The sequence below is a fragment of the Oryzias latipes genome, chromosome 11 (assembly GCF_053564925.1).
Source record: "Oryzias latipes strain Hd-rR chromosome 11, Olatipes_Hd-rR_3.1".
In the NCBI taxonomy this organism is placed as follows: domain Eukaryota; kingdom Metazoa; phylum Chordata; class Actinopteri; order Beloniformes; family Adrianichthyidae; genus Oryzias; species Oryzias latipes.
In genome coordinates, this window is record NC_136247.1 from 10,015,260 (window position 1) to 10,038,662 (window position 23,403).

The window sequence follows — 23,403 nt, forward strand, 5'->3', positions numbered from 1 at the left end:
ATAATTTTTGTTTTTAACCTGCTGGTTCAAGAGCATCTACTGAACACAGACAGAACATAAACAATGCTGACACTGAAGGCTTTTATAAATTCAGATTTCTGACCTCAAATAAAATAACTGGGCGGGAAAAATGACTCAAAGCTTCTGCAACAAAAAAGAAAAGAAAATTTGAAACCTTCAAGTCAAACAGTGTGTCTAAAGAGCGTTTGCTTTGGAATAGGAGGGAGAAATAACTCTGGTCCTAAAGTGAAAAGAACCCCCTCCAACAGAAGCTGCCAGCTCCTGTGGTTCATGTTTTAAACAGAACACTGTAATAACCGGCTACACAGATGCCCATAATAACAGGGTCCCCATCATAAAGTGCCTGTTCCCTCCCCCTGAAAGATGCCCCCCCCGCCTGCAGATCTCCGTGACCGTGCAGCTCTGACCGCAGAGCTTTTACGATTCTAAAATTCTGACCAGACTAAGAGAGAGAGCATCTCTGGGTTGGTGCACTGGATTATGATTAGATAAACACATGAGGTGGGGGTGTGGAGGTGCATAATGTCCCAGGAGGCATCAGCAGGTTTCTGCTTGGATGGAAAAGCCTGTTTCTTTGTCTGCAGCAGCAACCTCCTGACATTTAGCAAAAATATTGATGGAAACCAGGAAGTGACTGTAGTTCTTCAAATGGCCACTAGAGGCTGATGTTAGAAGAGAGCAAATTATCATTAACCTCCATGTTTTAAATATAGTGAGAATTTTATACGAAAACAAACTTTTCCATGAAAAATTATACTCATGGAGCTCATACGTACATATAGTTAGGAGCCAGATTTTGATTGGCAGGTGCAAAAGAACGTCAAACTTGTTCTGTTCTCAATTTCAAATAGCAGCAAACTCCAGTCGGCGTGCCCATCCTATTTCTTGCTTATTTTCCCACAATCCCTTGGGTGATGTCAGAGATGATTAATTTGTCTATAGTAGAACGTCCCCAGATACCCCCCAAGATAAATCAATCAATGTACATATAAACTGCATATTTAACAGTTTTAACAAAACACTTTCATTGGTATTCTTTGAGAAAACGATTTAATCACAGCAGATGTATTCACAACTCAGATAAAAACCTGCTGCTCTCATCATGTTCATTTCCTTCTCACACTCTAATGAATTCATTTGCATTTCATTATTTCGCTGTTTGGGAGACAAATGTTTAATTATCCAGCAGCGGCCAACATCACGGTCCAGGAAAGAAAAATGCAAATTGTAGAGATAACTACAACAGAGCAAATAGTTTTGGGGGGATTTTTTTTTTCTTTTCTAAAAATATTCAAATTTTTCTTTTCTTGTCTAAGCTTCCGACAAAACAGCAGAGCTCAACCAATTGGAAATGTGTTAATTAGCAGCTAATCTGTGCCAGCAAACCTTCTCTGGAGTCTTAAACAGGTCAGAAAAAATCCTCAGAACACAGAACAGTAGCTGTAATTAGCGGTTCATCACCCAGCATGAGCAGACGTGTCCTCACATTCTTCAGGTCCAAGAACATGACCAAGAAATCTTTTCAAAATCCTTTAAAATCAAGTCGATTCACTGAAGCTGGAAACAGGAAAAGCGTGAGAAATGATGTCTCGCAAGCATCATCCAAGACAAAAAAAAACTGATGGTTCTCTTAAATCAAAAGATGTTACAGTGTTATGAATAGTGTTGACAGAAAAATGTTTTAAACATTCTTTTTAAAGACCCACTACAATTTTTGGTGTTTTTAAAATGTTCTGTGGCATTTTTCTGATGATGGAGGACATATTTAAAGGAAGTTAAGCTCAGAATTGCAATTTCTGAGTGTTTCTAATGAACTATAAGCAGCATAATAATAGGGGTAATCATGGACTCTGACCTAAACTTTAACAGCCATATCAAGTCAGTAACATCAGCGGCATTTTACCACCTGAAAAACATTGCCAAAATCAAAAACATAATCTCAAAGCGAGACCTGGAGATACTTATCCATGCATTTGTCTCCAGTAGGTTAGACTACTGTAACGGCCTGCTCACCGGCCTGTCCAAACGAGCTGTAAAACAGCTTCAGTACATCCAGAATGCTGCTGCTAGAGTCCTGACCAAAACCAGGAAGTATGATCACATTAGTCCTGTGCTCAGGTCTTTGCACTGGCTCCCTGTACCTCAAAGAATAGACTTCAAAGCAGCTCTGCTTGTGTACAAGTCTCTCCATGGCCGAGCACCAAAGTACATCTCTGACATGTTAGTGCCATATGAACCATCTCGTACTCTGAGGACCTCAGGGACCGGCCTCCTGTTGATTCCCAGAGTCAGAACTAAACAAGGGGAATCAGCGTTTCAATATTCTGCAGCTAAAATCTGGAACAGCCTCCCTGAAGGCGTAAGACAGGCCTCTTCTGTGTTCATGTTCAAATCTAGACTTAAAACATTTCTGTTTAGCCGTGTATATGACTGAAAGGTCCTATCTGCACCTTTCTTTCCTTCCTTTCTTTTTAAATCTTTTTTTTTCTTCCTTTTCTTTTAAAGTAAATTTTATGTTGATTATTTCTATGATGTATTGTGATTTTAATGCATTTTTCTGTTTTGTGAAGCACCTTGAATTACTTTGTGTACGAATTGTGCTATACAAATAAACTTGCCTTGCCTTGCCTTGCCATAATCATAACTAAAACTGGGAATGCTTTTACACTAGATCAAAAGATGTTCAGAGTGGGTCTTTTACGCCAAAAAATGTTTCAAACCCATAAAGAAAAAAGGAACATATTGTACATAATCTAATAAAATTACCCAACGAAAACCATTTTTCCTGGATTCATTTGCATATGACAACATAGACAAATGCACATTTTTGAAAGAAACTCTGAAACTTAAAAATATTAGGAGCAATAAAAAAAAAAACTGACAAAATAGACAATCAGGCTTGAATGAGGATTAAAAAAAAAATTCTGTGCTTATACTTTGAGCATAAACTGGTGGAGATGATAGACTCTCTCTAACAGGAAAAAAAAAACCTCCATTGGAATCAGACATCTGTGTCGTCTGTTGTAGGGTGTAGGTGCTGGAAACTAAAGGAAATACCGGTAAGCTAATTGAAGGTTTAATGGTTAAAAAAAAGTCCCCCCACAAGTGTATATGTACAGTGGCATAGCAGCAGGACTCTGATAAGCTAATGTTACTTCCTAACATCCATTGTTTTGTTTTATAAATATTTCTACATCATGAAAGATCTTCTTTGAAGTCACCAATGAACATCTGATCGTTTATTAATCCAGATCCAAAGCTACTTGGAGTTTGCTGCAAACACACAGCATTGATGCAAAACTTGCTTCAATTAGCAAAGAAACTAAAATGGAACTAAAACAATGCCTGGTGTAAAGCAACCATCTGATTATCAGCATAAGAAAGATTCAAAAAGCTGGAAGGAATCCAGAACATAAAAATGGTAGATACCAGAAGACAGGAAATCATGTAACCAAACTGGAGCCATAACAAACAATGGTATTCCTGGAAATTGCTAGAAAGACCTGGCAGGCTGAGACGTCTGGTAAAAAAATCTATCAGATGGATCTTGAACTGTAGAGGAAACCACATCTAGAGGGAGGTGAGGTACTTTGAGTCTGAAGTACTTTGTTCTGTGCCTCCGTTGTTCAGGTGGCTGATAAGAGTAGAGGTTGAAAAGTTGTTTGCATCTGCCGTGGTAAGGCCCTCATTCTGAAGAAAGAAGCTCAGAGGGCTTAGTTGTCTTGTAAAACAAAAGCAGTCCAGAAGTGATACTGATCCAAGACTACTGTGCTTTAAGATGTCACTGTGGCTGAAACTTGGGTCTTCAAGGGGAGCACAGGAAATGACTTTTGATCAGCTCAACAACAACTGTCAAGAAACGCAGGTGGAAAAAACTGAACTCCTACCTAGACAAGAATTATCATTAGAAGGTGGAAGGAATTCTTTGAGCTTCTTCCACATCTCAGCATCATATTTCACTGGGGTCTTTCGGGAATATGTCGCCCATTTCTGAGGCTGAAATTGTTGAAAAAGCACACAGAGGTTCTGAGAATCGACAGGGTCCGACTCCATTCTCCTAAGGCTCTGGATATTTACAGACACATCTGTGCAACATCATTTAGACACTGGGGGCACTGTCCCACTAGACTGGCAAACTGGTGTGATGGTTCTTCTCTAGAAAAAGGGGGACCAGAGAGTGTTTCTCCAATGAGACAATGCTGCCACATTCGTGTGTCATCCTTAGTGCAAATAGGGACGGCTACATAGAGGTTCCACTCCTCTACCTCCCTGGTGACATTTATGTTGGAAATCTAGAGAAAAGAGTGCAGGTCATAATAAAAAAAACATTTTTAGTAGGAACCATGTGGTTCTCCTCCAGCTGTGGAACTACTCACCAACTCATTATTACCCTTTAAAGAATCCTCATGTGATCTTAAAAATGTGCACGTTTTCTTTACTTGGAGGAGATAATTAACGATTGTGTTTCTTTGATTGTCTTGTGGGGAGTGTGGGATCCATGGCCCACAGTTGGAGGGCATTTGACTCCCATACAAACAAAGAGTGAACTTGGCTCGCACAGCCACCAGTAGGTTGGACTTGCTGTCAAAGAATTTTTGTGTTTGTTGATAGATAAGATTGGGGGGGGAAATGACTGCTTCCCATTCATGTAAATGCACTCATGAGGAAATACAAACAAGATTCAACTTGAATTACTAAGATGCGAATCAGCACCTTGAGGCCTTGGCTCTCAACCAAAAAAGGTGAAATGCCTTCTGCAGGTTTGGAATGAGTTATTTCCCTAGATGACTGAGTTTAGGTGTCTGGGGCATCCTGTTTAGAAATGGAAGGAGCATCAGATTTGCACATGCAGTAGTCAGACATTGTTCAGATCTATCATAGAAAAGGGAGTCTGAAAATCAATCACTCTTATCACTCGTACTGCCTCCTTACTGACTGCATGCAAATGCCACACACTCTAGGATGCTCACACAAACTATCCTCTGATTGTCTAACTTCCTCATTTCTAACTAACAGAATGTGTTGACGGCATAAAAGCCCCATTTCTTAGCGGGGGGGGGGGGGGGGGGGGCATAAGGGTCAATGCAGAATCAGAGCAGGAAAGACAGAGCCTTAGTAAATCCAGTGAAGAATTTCACTACATCAGAAATGCTTTGCTTCGCACGTGTAACATGTCAAAGAAACAATGTTAAAACTATAGGTGTGTGCTTTCATTCACAGCAGCTCTTAATCTTTTCTGGTACTTTATCAAGTTGAGATTTCAGAGCTTCTAAGCTTATTGCCTGCACTACAACTGTTTTAATTATATTGTAAAATGTCATCTGCCTGTAAACTGGACAAATCCATTTAAACCAGGTTTGCTCCTTTTTTAGGAGAGTAAACGCTGTTTGACGCCATCCGCTGCAGTGAAACAATGAGGTTGAGTGCTCTTAAAATTCGGATGCGACGCACGTACCCAGAATGGATCTACCACATTCCTGAGATGCTTTGAGCAAACATCAACGCCTCCCTTGTTTCCACAGTGAATGAATGTGTCCAAACCAGCAAGTGCTCAAGAGCAACAGAATCTAGAACTAATCCACTCTGTCGGTGATACCCGACACTGAAAAACATGTATAAATGTGCTGTTGAGATGATGAAAGTGTCACAATTTAGCAAATGCCTGGCTCTTAGTTTAGTTTATTTTTATATTTCTATTTACTTTACAATAGAAGAAGAAGTTGCTAGACAACTGGATGAAGCTTAGAGACCTACTCCAATTATTATTATTTGTATCTATTTGAATTTGTTTCCAGTGGTCTTTTAATTTTGATTTTGATGTTTGAAGCCAACATAAAAATAAAGAAATTCGCCTCTGAGTTGTGGTAGGAACCGTTGGAGCAACCCAGCTCCCTTCCCCTCTCACCACTGAAAGCTCACTGTTTACACACTCTCCCACTCACACCAGCCCCTCACAAAGCAAAACCTAACATTACCGGTACAACCAAAATGGCAAGCATTGTTGGAGCTATACAGCCGTACAGTTTTAAGTCACATGCCAGCTCGGATGAGGAAAAGAAAGACGTACATGGATCTATTTGTCTGCAAGTGGATGCATCAGAATGGAGCAAATCAGGGAGCTTGTGGCCCACCCAGCGTATTTTCTACATCACAAATTAGAATTTTTTTTCATCTGCTCCCAAGTCACAACAATTTCAATGAAGAAATGCTCAGAAATGCAATTTTGAGCCTGATTTTTCTTTCTATATGTCCTAACTCATCAGAGAAATCCCACAAGAACATGTTAAAAACACCAAAAACACAATTTTCATTGAAGTGGGTCTTTAATTAAGCCAATCAACAATAAAAGGTTAATTTAAAAGTTACGATAGCAAAAAAAACAACAATTGTAAAACACTACGATTTTGTAGTAAATCCTGCTATGAAGAAATGAAATGTATGATATATAGGAAAAAAGGAGGGAAGCCAACAATTTTACATTATGCAGTGAATTATTACAGTGAATTATTACAGTGAATTATTTACTTTGGACACTGTATATACCCACAGCCGAAGCATTTTGCTCAATAAGTTGCTTTTCATTATGTTTTTGAGCAGAAATTGTGATAAAGATGAGCCTGTTTTCCCAGCCTCAGCAGGATCCCTGCAATAATAACAGAGGCCAATGGCTGGGTTTTGCTTTTTCAGGGAAACGTCCAGACGGTCGCTGAGGTCACATGGAGACGGCGGCCTCTGAAGACAAACACTGTGCCTACGTCATCTGCTCGTCCTGGTCATCTGCATCGTCATAGTCACATGGTTTGAATGTTTTAGCACACTTGTGTAGGATCAGCCCTATGATTCCAGACTAATGTTGAGACTGTTGTGAAAACTGTTTCGGTGTTTTAAAAATTACTAAATGGAGATCTGCAACCGTGCAAAGTAATGGTTTAGTTTCCAATGCAAGCGTGTGAAGATGGATGGCTCATGCAGGTTTAGACTCGGCCACTCAATTGATATATCTCTGGCTGTTGTTTTCTCAGACACACAAACCAAATCACAGTGGGGAGCTGGCTAATCCTCCGATGACACAAGCCTGTTGGTGGTCTATATGTCTGCACACAAGGAAGGCCAAAGGTGCTGGGAACCAATGAGCACCTTTCCTGCCGGCCCCCACAGTGAAGATGACTCTGCAGCTTCACAGCAAAACACACAGCTCCTGATGGATGAGCTGTCCATCACCTGAAACAGCACCACACCAAAAAAAGGAACTTTCAGATAAAGTGTTACTAGAACTGTGCGCTGACCCTCACACAGTGATGTGAAAACATTAGTTAGCTACCTTAACATATTGGCTAAAAACATAAATACTGCGGGACGATGTAGTGCCATGGATATTAAAAGCATGCAGACAATTCGGACACCATCCTAACTACTTTTGTTTTAAAATGGTGAATATGATGTAATCGATTTCACAAAGTGAAAATCAAATTGATATAAGTAATTTGCTGTAGAGATTTATGAATTTGCTATGTTCTGAAGATGAAACGTTGATGATTTATTAAAAAATACATTGAAAAACTTTTTTTTTGTGCAAAAATTGTTTAAATGCAATGCGTTGTGTATTCGCCAATCTAGTGAACATTGATGCACACTAGTTTTTCGCAGACTTCTGGGAAATTTCTAGGGCACTCGATTTTGGAATTGTAGATTCGGACAGCACTACAAAATGGCAAACACTCTATTTAGTGCACTATGTTGTGTGTAGTGAAGGAATTCAGTCATAGCCATTGATTGTACAAGAGAAATGGACAGCGTGACCCCTCCCCTCATGTTCCAAACAGGAAGTAATTATAAAAAGAAAGAGGAATAAACTACTTTTACTCAGTTATTCTATTTGTCAGAATAACCATTCTTTCTCTGATACCTTTTTTAACATGTTGTTAATACTCCTATTTTTTTCATGGTATTTTTACTGTAGTACAAGTTATTTAAGTTATAAAGTGGCCAATCAGATGCCTTAAGTAAAGTAGGTGGCCTCGCATCGAACGTTTGAAGTATGATTGACAGATTCTCCCAAGTCCTCTATCAGTGGAAGGGGTGAGGTCTTCCAACAAGCTCACGCCTGATTGGAGAAAGTGGTTGCCATTTAAACCTAGACTCAGGCCAACTCTGACCAATCACGGCTTACTGTCAACGTCTGATTCCAACATGGTGATGTTCATATGGCGACTGAATTGACTTAATTAGGTTGGAACCGGAAGTAAGGCATTTTCTGTGAGTGACGTCACACTCATTCAGTCCAGTTCTCTTATACAGTCAATGGCTAAAGATTAGCCAAACAAAATCATTAGTCAAAAGTATTTCTATTATATAAATGTAAACAAAGTTACTAAAGTAGACTGACTACCTAAAAAAGTAACCTAAATGTTCACAACAACCATATTGCTACACTCAAGCTATCTGAAGATTTAATTAAAATTTATTGTATTCATTGTAATTTCAAATAAGTGCTTGACAGATTAGATTATGTGCTTTAAACAACTTGAATTTAAAAATATTAACTTCGTAATGCACGGAATTTTATTTGCCTAATTATATTTGAGGCTTTAGATGATAAACTGTTCAAAAACAATTAATTCCATTAAAAAAATTTAAACAGCTGGCTTAATATATAAATGAAAAGTTGGTATAAATTTAAAGTTTATGCTGTGAAACCCAGTAGAAATAGGTTAAAATAGGTCTAAATATTGGTTTTCCTTTCCGTCCTGATGCTCCTCCAACACATTACATTTTTTCACAAAGCTGCTCCCCCCTATGTGTTAAATCTCTGATGACCTGAAGACAGGATCTGGAAACCCCCCTGTTGAGGCATATGCTAGCCTCCTGTCAAATTTAAACTGTGTCATGTCTGCTAGATGTGGTGAATGTCTGCAGTGTTGAAATCTGGATGCTGAGGTCATTCATGCCAACGTCCCAACAGGCAGCCACGTTTGCTCAGATGATGCTCCGTTCTTGCCACAGCCCAGCCAGTTTCACAACAAACATTGTGGAGACAAATAATGTAAATCAGAAGCTCTAAGCTACCTTTTATTCAAAATCAAAGTTTTGGTCAAAGGCGGAACAAACAGAATAAGGTCCAACATGATGCCTCTCTCTTTGTTTTTTTGTAGCTCTGGCACAAACAAAAGCTTACAAAATGTGTAAAGCATCAGTTTAGAATATTCAGACCACAAACAATTGTAATTCAGGCAGTTCAGGTAGAATTGGGTAAAAAGAAAGGATCTGTCAGTGAAATAAAGCCATGAATTTTATTTTGTTATCACATTCAACAACAATTTCTTTGTCTTTATCTCCCGGATCACAGCATGGTTGAACATCCATCAAAGTGAGGGCTTCTCGACCAGGTAAACATACATGAAATCCTTTTCCAAAGGGTCTCATATGTTATAAAAGACTGGAATAGTTCTGCAAGAGCTGGAAATGGATTTAAAAAAAAACTACAATGTTCCCTTCATATCTTTAATTGTCAGTATTTTAGAGATGACAGAAAAACGTGCTAAACAAATTGTTGTGAGCCACCACCTTGGAGCATTGTTTTGTCTTGCTGATCAGTAGCGCACTCCATGACTGAAAACAACTGACCTATCAGGCTTCCACTCAGGATTCAGACAGCACCCCAGCACTGAGACGGACCAAAGTGACTAATGATATACGTTTGAATAGACAGTGGAAATAAGTCATTGATTGTTTCACTGGATCTCAGTGCTGCATTTGGTACAGTTGACTACCCTATACTACTTAAACGACTAGAAAACTGGGTGGGTCTCACTGGTACTAAACTGGTTCAAAACGTACTTGTAAAACCGGAAGTATTTTGTGTCAATTGGTAACATCACTTTGAGCCAATTACATGTGGAGCTCCCCAGCGCTCCATATTGGGCCCAATTTTATTTTACATTTATAGGCTCCCACTGGCCCAGACAAGAAAGAACAACAACATTAGTTACCGCAGCTATGCAGATGACACACAGATATTCATTACAATGTCATCGGAGACCCAGGCCCTGTATAGGCTATTGGTAAATGCATTGATGGCAATATTGGCAGAACGTACCACAACTTTCTTCAGTTAAACACATCAGAAAAAACTAGTGGCAGATGTTCCACATAGTTTTAAACCATTTTGTCACTTACCTGCCTCAGGTGAACATGACAACACCTGGTTTACGGATTCATGAGGACACGCCCTGTCTTCCTTCCACAAATTAGAAAGGATTAAAAAGGCACCAGGAAACTGCATCACTTCCATTTTGCAAAAAGACAGAACTTAAATTTTACTCTTCGATAGAGAAACAGGAACCTCAACCACAGCAGAAGAATGAACATTCGTCTTTGTCTGTTCCGCTCAAACCCAGGCTTGAACAATAAGATCTTATCGGTTGGCAGTGAGAGTGTTAGGGACCGCAGCATGGAATGCGCTTTTCTGAACCAGCGGCGATAAAGTAAACAGCCTTTAGCTGCTGATGACAGAACGTCTCACAGCTCCTTTGGATCTTCTGTGAGTTTCTCCTCAGACCAAAGATCTGCAACATTTTTGAGGGTGAAGTTTGCAACATTTGTGGAGATTAAGTGGAATTTGGGCAGAAGCTGTGATAAAGGCTCCTCCACTCAGAGAGCCTGTTGGGGAAAAACGCAAGCTCTCAAACACCTCAATTTCCTCCACGCCCCGCTGCGGTGGAGTGTTCAGGCTCTCTGTGAGACACTGCAAAAACAAAGATGTAAATCTCATGTGGGTGCACCTCTCAGGCAAACAAACTCATCCTCTTGTAGCTCTGTGTCAGACTTCTCAGCAGCGATCTGCTTTCATGCTGCAGCGCAGGACTGAGGCATCGGAGAACACAGCAGCTTCTGGCAGCTCCCTGAGCTGCTCCAACACGTCTGCAAATTGGCCCCCCCGCAGGACGGAGACGGAGTGAGATATGTGTTGGGAGCAGGGGTCAAAGTGAGGGGGGCTGCATACCTACACTGTTTGTTTTTCTCTTTCAGGCTCCACAGATGAGCAGAAACACTCAAACAGCATGGAGGAGTTTTTAGGTGAGGTTTTGTAAATGTAGGTCAGGAAATATGAAAAACAAAACCTGAAAGGATTCAACAAAAACTGACTACATACCAAGTCATGAAAAGGCAGACAGGAAATAAAAGGCTCTAATCCACAGAACAAATAGTCCAATAAAAGACTCGACGAGAAAACATTTCCCTGAGATACGAGGATTTGTTTAAAGAAAGCGTATCTTTATCTTGTAACCCTTGAATGTGACCTGTTCTCATGTCATATATCAAGTGTTAGTCAGACCAGATAGACAAACATGGTTAGGTTTTAGGACTTTCCTGTGCAAAACCTCACTGACATCTAAATTCTGATAAATGAACTATTTCAAGAGGTAAAAAAAAATCACACAAATGTAAAAACCCTATTTGATTGAAGATTTTAATGATGTAAGAACGCTGTGATGAAAACTAAACACTGTTTCTGACTTACGAAAACCCCTCACCCCAAAAAAGGACTTCTCCCAGCTCTTCAACGACCCGCTCAGATAAAAATGGTGTTTTTAACATGGTCATGTTGCATTTTTGATGGTGAAGGACATTTTTATAGTCATTTAAGCCGAAAATTGCATTTCTGAGTATTTCCTTATTCAATTTGTTTCTGAACCAGGAGCAGGTGGAAAAATGTTGTTTGAAAAAGACTTGCTCGTGCGACTCCCTTCTGATGCATCCACTTGCAGACAAATAGATCCATGATAGTCTTTGTTTTCCTCGTCTAAGCTGGAATCTGCCTTAAAACTGTACGGCTGGATAGCTCTGCAATTGCTTGCCATTTTCGTCAATGTTAAGTTGCGGTTTTGAGGGTCTGTAAGCTAGCAGGGGAGAGTGTAAACAGATGGGTGATGGGAAGTGGGGGCCGGCCAACTCCACACCTACAACTAGGGACTACAGCCACTCTGCAAAAACTAGCTCCTAGAAAACGCCACAGGTTTTAATATTTTTGGCTAAGAGCAGTATAATCATATTTAAAGGACCACTGGGAACACTTTTAAAATAGTTTAAAAGATGATCTGAGTGGGCCATTTACAGTATTGAATTGAAGTTAAAGGTCAAGGGTCAAATGTTTTTTTAAATGGTGGGATGGATATGTTAAAAGTGGGGAAGAGCTCTAAACAGTTTACAGCACAAAGCTACAAATTTTTAAGGATGTGATGATTGAACAGAAGGTTCTGCTGTGAGTATGAAAAATTCAACATTTTTGTCAACAAGACTGTATCTCACTCTCGTGGATGCACACCTAAGGAGTATATATTATTTTTGATTAAGTCGGAGCTTTTCTGGGCTTTTGATTTTTATTTTTTTGCTCTTAAATTATGTTCCAAAATCAAATTTCTAATCTTTTTTAAAATATATGAAAAAAAGACATTGGTTTGTCGCTTCCTTCCATTTTTAAAGATGAATGTGGTTAAGTCGATGATTTTACTGCAAGTCTGCTCGGATCTGCTAATAACGGTCTGAGACAAAGCTACAGATTTCCTGAATCAACAAACGTACTGTACATTGTGTTACTGCACAAACACGGAAACACAAATCTTTTTTGTCATTGTGCAGAAATACCCACGAAACTGTGATCATCTGTCAGGGAACACACACATCTGATTTTTATCATGACAAGGAAACGCGATTAAAGGGTTTGCTGGACTTAAGGATCCAAAGTTTGGGATTACCGTACATGGAGTTCATGGAAGAAGGATTCATGACCTAAATAAATGTTTAACTTGTTTTTGTGGAAACATTGAGACAGGACACATTTATTCACATTCATGCTGTGACACAGGCGAATGAAGCAGACGTAGTGATTATTTGATCCCCCACCTTTTGTCAGAAGATAAATGAGCTGCTGTCAGCCATGTCTGACTCTTTATGTTCCTGTCACAAATTGTTCTTTTGTTGATTCCGTTGTCTGATGATACTTTTGCAAGGCTGACATGATAAAGGCGTTCCTGTTTCTGACTTGTTTATATTCATGACATAAAGGCAGGAAATAACAAAAAAACAAAGGAGTCAAAACATGAAAACAACAAATTGCCGAATATTTAAGGGACATTGTCAGAAAGCACAAGTTCATGGAGACCAAACGACAGCAACCAGAGTCAGTGATAAATAAATGAGTTCATATTCTATCTTGGTCTAAATATGATCAAATACAAAAGAACAAAAAGTGTGAAAGCTTCCTTTTATCAAAGCAGATTTTAAGGATGTTACTTACTGTTACGAACATCTGAAAGTCTTAATTGCAGTTCATAATTTACACTTTTGAATCTCCAATGAGGTATTTCCCGTTCGTGTTGTGTCTTTTTTGCGGTTTGATTGTCTGTATTGTTTTGATGTTTGATACTGTCGTCTGTTGGCGTCCGGCCTCTCACGGCTGGGACGCTTTGGTTTCTGCTCATCCTGTGAGGATTGTAAACTCTGGTTTGGTTTTCTGTCAGTTATGGTTTGAGGTCATGTTCTGTTTTGAATTTTTCCTTTTGTCAGTTCTTCCTTGTCAGATCTGCTCTGGTTTTTCACTCTTTTGTTTCTCCATGTGGTTTGTCATGGTCTGGCTTATTTACGGTAATAAATGTTTGAGGGGTACTGTGAGGATTGGGCTCCTAGATTTAGTTGTCAGTTTAATTTCCTTGGTTCTTGCAATGTTTTGAGTAGTCTCCCTATCAGTCACTCCAGGTTCATGTTGATCATTTACAGCGGTTTTCATTTCTGTCAATTACTCTCTGTTTATTCTGGTTTTCAGTTTCCACTTTTTCACCCTTTGAGTTTCTCATTTTTGTTTTTGGCATGTTCTGGTCAATTTATTACATGTTAAGTGTTTTGTCACCAAGCCTAGTCTTTTTCATATTGGCTGCCACACCTCCAGTTCCTGACAAATCTTCCGTTCATGTCATGTGGGAATCATTTGCTGCATAAGACACCTGTACCCAATGAGTCATTCCAGGACTCTGCCCCCTCGCCTGCCTGTCAGGGGTGTCATGCTCCCTGGTGGCGTTCCCTCTGCCGTTCCCAAAGGCCCGATCCATATGCTTTAAATTTCAAGTTTCTCTGCTGTGTTTTTCCACAATCAGAATTATAGCAGGCAGAGGGGTTTCACCTTTCACTTCCCACATCTGACTGTTCTTCACCTAAGGGTCACACCTTCCTCAGATCCATCCGTGCCCCGCCCTTGCTCAGGTTCTTTGTTGGAAAATGGGAGAATTTATTTCTGCGGGCAAGACTTCCAGATTGTGAAGCTAAATCCTGGAACGTTCTTCACGTCTATTCACATCGATCGCATCGATGCGGCTGTCAGGCTTGCTGCTGACAACCACAACAGGAAGCAGATCCTTTTTGGTTCCTGAAGGTCAAAACATTTCAAAGGGTGTTTTTATTTTCAGAAGACAAAAAAATGGAAGATAAAAAATGAAGATAAACATGCAGAAATCATGAAAATCTAATTTTGTTTTAGAAGCTTTAGTCTTTGTTCAGGTCTTGTGCCCCTGTTCTGCAAAGGTGGACTCTGATTTCAACAACCTTAGGCCTTCAGTGGCTGAGATGAAGCTGCAGCGCCTGTTGAAGCTTCTCCATGTGCACTTTGTTGCCTTTGCAAGAGCAGACTGAACCCTAGAAGCTTCAGACCGTCATATTTGGAAGCGAAGCTTCAGCTCCTCAGCAGAGCTCTGGGTTCACTTTGGAAACATAGAACTAACTTGACGTAAAGCGCATTCACTTTAAAACTTTCGACATTTCTAATAGTTTTTCAAAACTGCGCTTGAAGCATCTGATGAGCCATATGCTCAAGAATCTGAGTTTGAATGCTTGACGATGACAAGGAGAAAAACAAAGCAGCTTTTCCTCTTTTTGATAAAGATAAGGAGCTCTGCAGTTTGGAAGGTGAAGAAGAAGACAGAGGACGTGTTATCATGGGCTGGCAGAGAAAAACACACTATTATGACCCCCCCTGGAATTATCCTTCTCAATGTGATCTGAAAAAGTAGAGAAGATCCAAGAAAAAAGGTTAAGAAAAGATCAACAATCTTTCACAAAGTATTAAATATGTCTCCACTCAGCTGTATGTTTTCCAGACCTTCCTCAGAGTGGAGCAGGAATCAGGTTTCAGCTCCAGCTTTTGCTGCAAACATCAAACCAACATCAGCTTCGTCCTTTTCTCAGGTTCTCCTCACCAGACTCTTCTAGCTGGGTCAAGGATGAACACTGCTGCTTCCATCCAACCACTTTCTAGCGAAATGCATTCATGATCATGGTGGATTTTGGTGCCATTTGGAACTTCGACACAAGTGCCTGGATGTCCTTTATCCTTCAACAGACAAGGACCTCATTGAGTCAGAGGAGGAAGGTGGAGTGGGGATAGTGAGGACACAGTCTGCTTCCATCTGAAGCCGGTAAAATCAGAACAGAAAAGGAATTTTAGAAGGTGACAAAGATCTATGAAAGGACAGTGTCTGCAACAGTGCATCTTGGGATTAGGAAGCTGTGCTAATTTATCCGTTATGGTCGAGGCCCGATACAGGCATGGGAAAAGGGGGTGCAAAGCCCCCCTAAATGCAATGACTGCCGCCCAAAATGTGATGGTCCGAAAAAATTAACTACAGAAATAAAAAGTGCAAAAAGTGAATAAAAATAAAAAGTGCAATAAAAAGTGTCCTCCTTGTGCCTGTCTCAAGCCCGGTAAATGAAGTGGGTATTGTTAGGAAGAACACTAAACATAAATTATAAGACATAGATCTATAGATAGATGAACTGGTATGATGATAGCATGGTTTTCTGAGCATTTTAGGTGTTGGGATGCCCCAAACTCTCAGCACTGACTTATCCCCCCTGATATTCTACCTGCATCCTATAGTGGGGCAGTCTAAATCCAGACCTGGTTGTTGTTCCTGTCTGACCGTCTTTAAAGAGGCACATCATTTCATTTATTCCACTGCTTTTTCAACCTCCGATCGGAGGATTGCCGGTCCAGTTCTCGCCTTGTCCGCCTATATGTCGAAGTGTCCTTGGCCAAGACACTCAGCCCCACATTGCTCCTGATGTTTAGTGCCGGTGTTCAGAAGTGGAGCCACCATCAGTGTGAATGCGCACACACATTTACACACCATCAGTGTGTGAATGTTTGTCTGCTTGGATTAATGGGACTTTGACTGTAAAGTGCTTTGGGCCTTCAAGGAATGTAGTAAAGCCATATAGCCGCTCTTCTCTGTGCCTGAGCTCCACTTGTCACTCAATATTGGTTATTTACTGAGCACCCTGTAGATGATCACCTGGAAATCCTCAACAAACATGCTCGATCTCTTTGTGTGTGCACACAATTTTTAATCCAATCTTGAAAGAATCAGGTTTTCTGTATTTTATATCAACTGTGAGAAATTCTGTTAACAACAAATCAGATTTGGTGATCCAAACAGCTGATAAAAATGCAGATTAAAAACAAGAAAATAAGGATGCTGAGGTGGACTCGGGAAGCCTCAGGGGGTAAACGTGGGACTACTTTCAGCTGTGGAAGGATATGGAGCTCTGTGTTTACAGCTGACAAGCATCTGCATGAGATATGATTGTTGCTCAGATTTATGTAGATGGAGTGTTTTTGCCTGAGCATCCCCCACTCTTTTAAGACCTTCATGTGTGTTTGAATAAAGAGTCTTGGGTTCTCCAGAGGAGTCGTTAGCGTGACCCCCTGCTCTGAAATAAGCATGCTTTGCCTCCTTTCGGCACCTCCCACCAGGAGTAAAGCTTGGTAAGTTGGATGCAATCTTAGGGGGTGTCAGGGGTCATATCAGGTTAACATGGAGGCTGGATGGCCCACAGCGCTCAGCAGACTCCTGATTTTCACCTCTAAGGCATCTGTATGTTTAGCTAAATGTGGAAATGTGTTTCTTGAAAGCAGTCAAAGGTGAGCCGTCTGAGCTGCTGCTTTATCCTTTCACACAGAAAATAACCCTTTTTCTCCAGACACTGCAGAAAACGTTGAGACAAAAGTTCAAAGTGTCTCACTACACGCAGAAATCCCAATGTTTTCCAGGAGCACAACCCTTTGAGAATGGAATAAGGAATGATTTACAACCAGGCCAGAGGCTGCAAATATAAACATCCGGATCTCGGCGGGAAAACTAGTTTTAAGCCAAGCGTTCCTCCACAGATGGATTTTTCATCCAAGGTTTCGGACAGCGATTCAGCTCTCATGGATATGTCGGAGTGCTTAACTGCAGGCGGCCTTCAGCTCTGAAGGAGCTTTGACTTGATGAAAACCATTGTGGACGTTTTTTCTTTTTTCAAACAAAAAGGGTATAAAAAAAAAACAATCCAAAAGCATTCCAGGAAAACAGATCTATGGGAACATCTTGGACCAAAAGCGTTTCAGCTCAGTAGCATGATGTGCTGACGTGTTTGGCGGTTTTGGAATATTCTAAACAGATGGCAAATTTGTGGCTGTTTTGATCAAATTTATGGTTGCAACCTGTAGGAATGTAGAGACTGTGCACAGCTGCACGCTGAGAGTTTCATTCTCATCCTGGTTTTCACAGCCACAGTTTCATTCATCTCAAAATAATGTTAAAAAAATCCTAAAAATATTCCAATCCTAACCTCTACCAGAAACTGAAAGAAAAACTCTAGGATTCATTGAACTGCTTTGAATCTTTTTACTTCTGAATTTAATTCTATAATAAATTTAAAGAAGATAGAGACTTAATAGTTAAATATATCCAACAAATGTGCTCAAAAATGATTGTCCAGATTTCTTTTTGGTCAACAATGCAGCTTCAACTCTGTTGATAGCGACTGCTTTAAGGGGGCGGAGTTTAACAGTTTAAATGTTTCCGTACTGAATAGAACCTCCTTTACTTTGATCGGTTTGGAGCTTTGACTTCTTTTTTTTTTTTAGAGAGACAGTGAAGGCTTTACACACACCGGTACACACCGGGACGAATATCGGGGCACGTTATTCGCCAGCGTTTTTCAACACGTTTTTTGTGTTCACACCCAGGCGATTTTCGCTGACGATGAGCCGAGTGAACATGCAATTTCATTCCCTGACATTAGATGGTGCTTAATGTAAAACAGAAATACCCCTGTACACAAGGTGGCGCTGCGCAACTTTATGCTTCTCAAAGTCGCTTTTCACTCAGAAGAAGAGAGCAAGTATTTACGCGCTAGTCAGAATCAAACAAAGAAAACATGGATATTTCAAGCACCAGTAGCTCTAGTTCCAGTTCCAGAGATGACGAAATTATTTTTCTGTAGAATGATGAAAGACGCCGGAAAAGACGCAGATTTTGGGTACATCCCATAGTTACGAGAAGAGAAGAACATGGGGAGTTTTATCGACTGGTAAAAGAGCTGAAAATGTACCATGAGCGTTTTCGGGGATATTTTAGAATGTCCGTTAGTGAGTTTGAAAATTCTTCGCCGTTACGTATGTGTGCTCAGCAAGACAGTTTTGTGTTTGAGCGCCCCCCAGTTGTGTTTTACTGTGACTTCAGAAGCTCCAGACCGTTCTCATTGGTCGTATAGTTTTTGACGCGGCGCGTCAAACCAAAAAAACGAACCCGAGGCGTTTTTTAAAAAAATGACGCTTTTACGCGTGGCGTTTTTCGCGTCGGTGATCACACTCACATTGGTGCCATTTGTTTAGTAACGAGGCGTTAATCGTCAACGAATATCACGCGCGAAATTCGTCCCGGTGTGAACAGGCCTTTACAGTGGGAATCTTCTTCGTCTTCATTTTGTTATCATTTTAGAAGGATGCAGGATGATGGATCCTCTGTTCTTCACCTGAATATAAAAAACAATTGAAGCTTCAAGTGGGAACAAGGGATGCCCTGAATAAGAATGTATCTGCCCCCACCACCACCACTATCATCTGTGGCTTTATTTGACCTTCAGTCTTGGATATTTGGACATCTGAAGGTCCTCTAGAAGACATAAGAATGGCCACAACTGAAATTAACTTGGATTTTCTTTTACTTTATACAACAAATACTGAAAATATAAATTGTTATGGTCAAATACTATTACTTAAGAAAGCATCATAGTCATTTTGAGTTAAATCAAAGGCAAATCTTAAAAAATTCTCAGAGACTGTGGAGCACTTTTAAGTTGACATAAATCTGTCATTCTGTTGTTGCTTTTTTGGCGACTTCCTTCCTGTCCCGTGTGTTCTTGATGCAAACTCTATTTTTATTCTTTATCTTTAAGAGTTTGTCTTATGTCAAACACAAAAGTAATTTTTTTTACAATGAGTTCTAAAAACTGTTTAAAAAAACACCCTTTAAGCCCATGTGAAGATGCAATATTTCCTTCTGTATTAGTACAAGGACAACAGCTGGTTAGGGGTGTTTGAATTTATTGTTGAGTTTATGTCATTGTTGAGTCATTTAGATGAGTTTTAGGATGTTTTTGTTTATTCATTAGTGTCAGTTTCAGTTAAATTTAGAAGAGCAAAAGCATAGCAGTTTAAAAAACAAAATATAATTTTTTATAGTTTTTGTTATAGTCGTTTCTCAACGTTAAAAAAACACAGAAACATTTTTAAGCCACCGGTAACTTTTTGGATTTGAAGAGCCTGATTTACCAAAGGTCTGTGTGCAGACTTGAGAATAAACACAAAAACGGCGATTTAAAAACCAGCTTCAATGGCTGTGTCTGTTAAACGTGCAAAATTGAATAAAAAAAAAAACCCATTTAGTATTTAGTTGTGGATGAAAACCCAAAAGGGGCATTTCTGGAGTAACAGGCAAAAAACTGGGAGGAGTAGATATCAATAGATTTATGCAGCACACACAATTTGACTCAGTAAACATGAATGTTTGCAGCTGTTCTTAAGTCTATACTTTGCAGGAGCTCAGACCCCCACCTGTAAGGAGCCTCTTGTCCATCATCAGCACCATGAAGATGCCCGAGCATCCTGCCTTGGAGCTCATGTCATGGAAAATACTGCACACCTGTGTAAAAATTGTCAGATCATCTTTAAGATGATCAATCCTGCTGCCATCAACCTTGAAAAAACAACACCTGCTATTTGTTTCAGAGCACATGAAAGTTTGCCCTCTTTATCAGTGATCTTAGTGAATCAGGCCCTTTGTGTTGTCATGTGAATATCTCATCTCCAAAACTTTAGGTAAAGATAATAATCAGAGCTTCTAAAACTTTGAAAGAAGCTTCTTTAAACTCATGTTGGATCTTTGTTACTACTGAATGAAACTTTCTCACTTAACCAATGAGCAGAAAACAGAAATGAACAGATCCTTTCGACCTGAAATAACCTAAAGATCTGAGATTGGAAGGACAAGATGGATGTGTTCAGGCTGAAAGGAAGGTTGTGTGTGAAACAGTGTGGTAGACAAGTAACTTTTTGACCTCATGGTTGACTGAGGTTGTGCAGAAGGAGGTGGGAGGAGCTTGAGAACACAAAGAACCAGTGAGTGTCTTCGAAATCCTTAAGAGGTCTCAATCGTCAAAGGTGTCAAATGTTTGGAGATTCTGTGACTTTTCACCTCAAATGTTTTTGCGTTTAGAAAAACCATCACCTTGTAACCCTGGAGGTGTATGATCAGAAATATGCACTTGGGCTGTTGTTTTGATACCTCCTTGAGGGGGGAAAAGCAAAAAGTGATCAGTCTAAAGCCCAAACATTCGTCAGGTTGAGGTAATCTGTTGACGGGTTTCTCCTCAGACTTGCTTCTTGTCAGCACGTCTCAGTAATGTCCCATGCACCATTGAGTATATGTAAGAACTGGACCAAGTAATTGTCACGCATAGAAAATGACTCACTTCTGGCTTCAAGGAATTGGAATCAATTCAGTCGCCATCTTTTTGTGATAGGGATGCCACGATATAGGACCTATCATTGGTAAGTACTGGTCTGAGTCGGTCTGAGTCAATATTTCTGGGCGTCTGATTGGTCCGTTTATATCTTGAATAACTTTCACTACATAAAGAAATATCAAGGAGAAAAAGTAGGATTATCAAAAACGTTTAAAAAAGGAAGTAAAACAAGAATGGTTATTCTGACAAATATAAAGACTGAGTAATAGCTTCTTGGTTTTGGCTTCTCGGAACCAGTGGGTATATCCTGTTTGGACTTCCAGGGGGGAGGGGTCACTCAGTCCACTTCTCAAATACAGTTAATGGGCTGATGTCAAGTGTTAGGTTTCTCCACAGACTTGTTTCAGCGTGATTTCCCCGCCTACAAGGTCAAAGCATGAGCTTGGAGTCATTCCTGTTCTTTGGAAAGCGGGGGAGCATTGAATCAGAGCCTGTGTTTGTAGAGCAGAGGGGTACAGAGAAGTGGAGGCGTGCAGTCATCACTTCACAGGCTGGCCTTTCTCTCACAGGTGAGAAGGCAGAAACACGTGGAGCAAGGTAAAGAATGATGGGAGGGTCACACTGATTGACGCAAAGTAGAGTTTTTTTTAACATTTAAATTCATCCTTTTTAATAAGATGTTACATAACATTCATACATTTGTATTTAAACTTTGTATTCATGAGCTTTCTTGTGTGTATTTAGGTAAAGGGTTAAACATGTGACTCAAACAGTCAGAAGAAGAGTTGAACCTGTTCAGCCAATGACAGTGAAGAGGAAAGGCCACACCCTCTAAAAAGAAGGACCAATCAAATGGTAACATCCTCCACAGTCAGCTACAGGTAAGTGTTGAATTCTGTAAAGCAGCGCTCTTCCTCTGTGAGAGATGTGGCTGAGTCCTGTCCAGTTTTTACCCCAGATTCATCTGATTTTGACTTGGATTCATTAAAAAAATTTTAAAAACTCCCAAATCTATCCATTTTGACTGAACACTTGCCAAACCAAGAGGACCATCAAGGGAAACCAAATCTGGATCAGACCAGGACTAGACCTGCCAGTGGGAATGTACCCTCAGATTTTATTCAAAGACCTTTACCCCCATGATGGGAGGAGGGGGGGTCTCTTCCTTTTTCACATCCCTCACTTCCCAGAACTCCCGCCCGCATCATCCACACAGCTCAAAGGTATGGATGGATCCCCTCCATGAAAACCCAGCAGAGCGAAGCCAAAACCACTGTGTTTTCTCTCCATGCTTTGCTTGGGACTGAAAGCATCAGCGGTCCAAGCCGGCTGGACCCAGCGCCTGGGCCCACAAATCCTTGGAACGCACTCAGCTGATGGAAAATCTGAATAGTGGAGTCTGAAAATTGAGAGAAGAAGAGTAAAACTGTCAAGACGTCTCGCTGTGAGATGAAGACCAGGCAGGAGACCCTGAGAGGAGAGGAGTTAGAGAAATTTATAGGAGCTTTCTTTCATCTGACTGAACGGTGGAGAAACTTGGAGTTCTTTGGGAGCCACAAATATGACAAATTGCAGGACTATGGAGCGCGCTCAGATCACCGTTTGAGGAGGCGGGGCCTAAGCCCTCAACCACCTCAAGAAAAGGAGAAAGTTTGAGAAAAGCAAGTGTTACTTTGCCCCGCAATGTAATCACAAAGTCATTAAAGTTTGCACAAAACCTAATACCTGGTGAGAATGAATTGTTGATAAAGTGAATCCCCCCACACACACACACACAGAAGAAAAAAGTAATTATATCACAGCTAGAGAGACCATCCAAAAAATGAATGTGGTGGAATAGTGAGGTTTGAAAATGTTTCAAAGTCCACAAATGAAACCAAAACACACGCTTCTGGGTATCAAAAGACAGTTTTGAAATTATTATGGGATGGCCACAGGACCTGTGGCTTGGCGGCCATTTTGAGGCAAAGTGGGAAATTTAGCAATTTTCACATTTTTGCGAAATATGGGAACAAAAACTTTTGTTCGTCACGATAATTTACACGCATACCATATGGTTAAGTCTACAACCAGATTCAATTTTTTGTTGACCTTTGACCTTCAGGAAGAGGCCGCCATCTTGAATTGAAAAGCTTACATACACCTTTCCGTCACCCCCAGGCAACCAAAAAACGTAATAGTTGCTATGGAGATATGACCAATAGAAAAGCAGACATTCAGAAAAAAGTGGGGTTTTTTGTGATTTTCTTTTTGTGGAGAGTGAGGAGCATGTAGCAGCCGCTCAGCCAGAGAGGGCAGCTAAAAGGGGGCGGCCAGGGGCGGCCATACAACACTACTTGCGACTTTTGTTTTTATTTCAATTTTGACTTCAAATAAAAGTGACCCCCTTAACTGGAGGAAAATGTGGTCATGCAGGAATGTAACCTGGTTCCCTAAAACCATGTGAATGTATCCAGAGTTTTAATCATGTAGAATGCTGCTGGAGATTATCTATTATTGTCCTTTCTAACCTTACCCCCTTTAAAGTTGCACTGCAGAAAA

The 23,403-nt window shown here is 40.3% G+C and overlaps 1 long non-coding RNA gene across 1 annotated transcript; it reads right to left on the reverse strand.

Annotated features, from left to right (window-relative positions):
• Positions 1-6,325: 6,325 nt before the first annotated feature.
• On the reverse strand, positions 6,326-10,402 carry LOC144995595 (uncharacterized). Its single transcript, XR_013659138.1, has 2 exons — positions 10,198-10,402; positions 6,326-7,242 (listed from the first exon to the last, which is right to left on the reverse strand). It is a non-coding gene; the product is annotated as an uncharacterized LOC144995595 (long non-coding RNA).
• Positions 10,403-23,403: the final 13,001 nt, after the last annotated feature.